Genomic DNA, 4,939 nt, shown 5'->3' on the forward strand with positions numbered 1-4,939 from the left:
ACCACCAGCAGGAGATGGAACTCCTGAAAACACTGGGGTGCCCATCAAAATGGATGGGTGGGTGGGTGGATGGATGGAAGTTGGTCATGAGGGCAGCTCCCATGTTCTTAATGAAAATGAAAATAGTGCATTTTCTGTGGACCCTACAGAAAATGGGGGTTCTATGCCCAGAGTGGTGGTGGGTGAGCATCATCCCACAGACAACAGTGCAGCCCTGATTTATGGGGTGGGTCCTCTGACACCAGCTTTTGGGTGAACTGCCCCTCTCCCCCCTTGCCTTCCCCCACCTTTTCGCTGTGCTCTGTGAAAAGCTGCTTCTGTTTTAGCTGGAGGAAAAGGATGAACTTTAAGTTGAAATTCAAGTATTCTACTGAAATGATGCCAAAAAATATTCATTTCCCATTTTGTCTGCAGCCCAACCTCTGCTTTGCTTGGGCAGAAGAGCAAGTTCTCTTCCTGGGGCTCCCCCTCCTGCTCCCCACTGGGGTCCAGCTCACGGAGAGAGATCAGAGCCCTGAGGCTCCTCCTGGGTGGCCACAACAATCAGGGCTGCTCAGAGGGACCAAGAGCTCTGAGAAATGCCAGGCCAGGCCAGAGACCTCCTCTCCCTCTGTTAGAGCTCCTCACTCTGCACTGATAACAGAGCATGGTCCATAACGTGCTGGAGTTTTGTCACCTGGGCTTAGAGGGGTCTGTTAATGCTGAAAATTAAATTCTACCTGTGTCCTTCTTCAAGGACAGCCACCATTCCCATCTGAGTACCTTCCCAGGGAATCAGGGGGTCATTTAGGTAGGAAAAGACCTTTAAAGTCATTGAGTCCAACCATAAACATAGGGCTGCTAAGCCCAGCACTAACCCGCGGCCCCAAGTGCCACATTTACATGGCTTTAAATACCATCACATGGCCCAGGGAACACTCTTCATAAAATGAAATCTGCTGCAGGAGGATCTTCTGGAGACACTCAGCCTTGCAGTGAAAATAATTAGTCATGAGAGGATATTTTTTTAACAGAGAAAGGATTTTAGCAGTGAGGAGTTTAACTCCTGGGACAGATAAACTCTCCATCCCACGGGGTGTAGAAGCCAGACTGAATGTTTTTATGCCAAATTTCGTCACACAGTGGATGAAACCTCCTGGACAGCAGTAAGAGAGGAGAGAACCAGGTGATTTCTGCAAGAACCCGTCGCTTGAACTCCGGGCAGGGAGGGAGGTTCCTCCTGAACTCGCAGTCACAGCGTTAGCTCTGGTTAAATTTGCCAGCAGCAGTAAATCATCAGCAGTTTGAGGCACACACACACACAGCCATAAAGGTGGGAAAAGACCTTCAGGATCACCAACTCCAACCCACTGGGGTCAGGTTCCCTCACACTGGAGGAGGATGACCACACTGTCCAGAGCTTCTCAGTCCTGACCCCACAAGCAATGGGGTTCAGCGTGGGGGGCACGGGCAGGTACAGGTTGGCCCCCCTGATGTGGGGGGGGGGATGCCCTGCCCAGCACAGTGGGCAAGGGCCGTGAGGAGGGAGGGGATGTAGAAGGCCAGCATGGCACAGACATGGGATGTGCAGGTGCTGAAGGCTTTCCTTGGGGACAGCAGCCTCGTCACCACCCCACGATCATGGTGTGGGACACGGGAGCAGCAGCAGGTCCGTCACTGCCACCAGGAAAGCCACAAAGAGGCCACGTGTGGCACTGACCCTGGTGTCCCCACAGGCCACCTTCCCAGGGCCACGTGCTGGCAGGAGGAGTGGGGGTGATGTGGTGCTGGCAGAATTGCTTCCTGTGGAGGAGGGGGCATGTAGGGCTCACCAGCAGGACCCCCCACACCAACCCCACACTGCCCAGGGCCCCACCACGGGCCCCCAGAGGGTGCCAGAGCAGGCAGCAAATGGCATCAGAGCCATCCAAGGCCATGGCCACGAGCACCCCCGACTCCACCGTGGAGAAGGTGTTGATGGAGAACATCTGAGTGAGGCAAGAGGGAAACCCAATCTGCCCCAAGCCCAGCCAGAAGCTGCCAAGCATTTTGGGCATGGTGGAGGTCGACAGGAGCAGGTCAGTGAAGGCCAGCATGGCCAGGAGGAGGTACCTGGGCTCCTGCAGGGTGAGCTCTGCCCTCATGGCCAGGAGCAGGGAGATGTTCCCCAGCAGGGCGAGGCCATACGTGATGCAGAACAGGAAGGCAATCCAGAACTGCTCCTTCTCCAGCCCAGGGATGCCAAGGAGAAGGAAACAGGGAGGATGGGAGAAGGCAGTGCAGTTCAGAGACATGAACCCTTCTTGTTTCTTGCCTGCACTGAGGGCTTTTGTGTCCTGTAAAATAAAAAGCATCAAACACCTTTGGTCTGACCCGGCCAGTGGCAAACAGGGACTGGCAGGAGGTTGGGTCTAGAAGCTCAGATTCCCCCCGTGGTAAACCTTTGACAGCTGCTTGCACTGGGCCAGGAGAGCCCCTGTGAAGGAAGTGTCCTGCCAGCTGCCACTGGAAGTGCCCTGTTCCCCTTGGGGTGGGCCTGGATCAGATGGGATTCCTCCTGGATCAAAGTGAACAGGAAGACTGCCCAAGGTGCACACCTGATACACTCCAGTGTCCAAAGGATGTCCAGTCCCGGAGACCAGATCAAAGCTGGAATGAAGCATGGGGAGTGGGGAGATGGAGTCCTTTGTGCTGGCCCTGGAGCTCTAAGGACGTTTGACCAGCACCGTGCTGCTCTCCAACGGGAACTGAGGTGCCAAGTGCTTGTCTTGGTCAGGAAACACCCAATTAGCAAAAAGCTGAGCCAGTGCCACAGTATTTGGCAAGCCCCCCACCCCACCCACAAGCCCAGAGCTCCAGGGATGCCCATTCTGCCCCCAAAGAGACTTCGGCTGCCCCAGACCCTGCACATTGCTCTGCTTGTTTTCCCTGATACCTGGGAGAAAAGATCCCTTGAAGAGCCCTGCAGATCCTGAAGATTCCTGAAGATCTTGGACTGATGGGACCCTTTGGAAACCTTCCTGGAGCTGCTGGAGAGCTGCAGGGAGCAGAGGGCTGAGCAGGGTCCCAGGACAGAGCGGGGTTTTTCCTCCCTGAGGGTCTGATGTAGCCGAGCTGGGTCTGCTCCTGCCACACCCGGAGTGAGATGTCACTGTCACCATCACAGCCCGTCCCAGCACAGCCACCAGGACCAGCTGGAGCTGGGCTCTCAGCTCAGAGAAGAGCTGCAGAACTCACCGGTACTTGGGGCTTGGAGTCACCTGCACTCTGGGAGACATTCCCTGTTTCTTCCATGTGGCTGAAAACATTCATTGAAGTTCCTGATATTTCACTTCTGCATTCCCCCTCCTTCCTGCCAGCTGCCTCTGTTGGTGCTGCTCTACCTACAAGTTCCTTTGTCCATGGAGAACACAGGGACAAGGAACACAATTCCCAGGCAAAGGCAGTGGGAGATGGGCACGAGGCTGCCCAGGAAGATCCATGGCACCAAATCTTCTATTGCAGAGCAACAAGTTCCTGCCCCAGCCCTAAATACTCACCCACCTCCTGCAGGTCTCAGTGCAGGGACTCTGCTCTGCAGGGATCAGGAGATGTTTTTCTGCCTCCCACATCAATCCCACAGGGAGCTCTGCATCTCCCCAGCTCCTTAAGGTGCAATTAGAAAGAGAAGGAGGTAGTTTTTAACCCCCTCGGTGCCAGTGACCTCCCAGACACGGCTGTGCTTCGTCCCGTTTGGTACCTGATTTCTTGCAGTTCATTTGGAGGAGACATAAGAGTGATCAAAGAATCATGGAATGGTTTGGGTTGGAAGGGACCTGAAAGATCCTCTAGTTCCAACCCCCTGCCATGGGCAGAGACACCTTCCACGAGACCAGAATCCCAGGATCACTGGGGTTGGAAAAGCCCTCCCAGCCCACGGATCCCCCCTGTGCCCCATCCCCACCTTGTCCCCAGCCCAGAGCACTGAGTGCCACGGCCAGGCCTTCCTGGGACACCTCCAGGGCTGGGCACTCCAAACCTCCCTGGGCAGCCCCTGCCAAGGCCTGACCACCCTTTCCAGGAGGAAATTCCTCCTCCTGTCCAACCTGAGCCTCCCCTGGCACAGCTGGAGGCCGTTCCCTCTCCTCCTGTCCCTTGTTCCCTGGCAGCAGAGCCCGACCCCCCCCCGGCTCCCCCCTCCTGTCAGGGGGTTGCAGAGCCAGAAGGTCCCCCCTGAGCCTCCTTTTGTCCAGGCTGAGCCCCCCCAGCTCCCTCAGCCCCTCCTGCTGCTCCAGCCCCTTCCCAGCTCCCTCAGCTGCTCCTCACAGGATTGGGGAGCAGCCCCTTCCCCAGCTCCGTTCCCTTCTCTGGGCTGTTCAAGGTTAAATCTCGGTTTAGTTATTGGGTTTGCAATTAACACTGCTGCAGAATGAATTATTAATGTTTATTAATGCTTTCCAAACAACAGCAACCTCGCCCTTCTCTGCTCTATTGAGGAGAGGAGAGGAGAGGAGAGGACAGGACAGGACAGGACAGGACAGGACAGGACAGGACAGGACAGGACAGGACAGGACAGGAGAGGACTTGTAGGTCATCCCCCTGGATATCCTCCAGATCTCCAACTGCTCCAGCCCCACGTGTGTCCTCCTTGCTTCCACTGTCACCTCCAGGCTCCTGTGACTCCCAGTCCTCCCCCCACCGCTCCCATCCTGCCTTTCCCTCCCTCTCCTGGTCCCAACCCTTCCCTTTTCAGTCCCTTCTGCAGGTGCCCCTGACTCTTTCCTGGCCCTCCTGGAGCCAGCTGGGCCCAGCTAAGCTGGACCATCCCCAGCTCTGCTCTGGCCCTGCTCAGGGAGGAGACACAGGCTGGGTCCCTGCTCTGGTTGGGGTTTTCCTTCTGCTGCAGGAGAGGTGACCTGGGGCCTCAGCAATGGACGTTCCAGACAGACAGTGTTTGCCACAGCTGTTGGCAAACACAAAT

At 56.1% G+C, this 4,939-nt stretch overlaps 1 pseudogene; it reads right to left on the reverse strand.

Moving 5' to 3' along the window:
- Positions 1 to 1,271: 1,271 nt before the first annotated feature.
- Positions 1,272 to 3,647, reverse strand: LOC108508590 (annotated as a pseudogene).
- Between the last annotated feature and the right edge of the window lie 1,292 nt (positions 3,648 to 4,939).

This window comes from Lepidothrix coronata, unplaced genomic scaffold (genome assembly GCF_001604755.1).
Source record: "Lepidothrix coronata isolate B3197 unplaced genomic scaffold, Lepidothrix_coronata-1.0 Scaffold305, whole genome shotgun sequence".
Classification (NCBI taxonomy): Eukaryota; Metazoa; Chordata; class Aves; order Passeriformes; family Pipridae; genus Lepidothrix; species Lepidothrix coronata.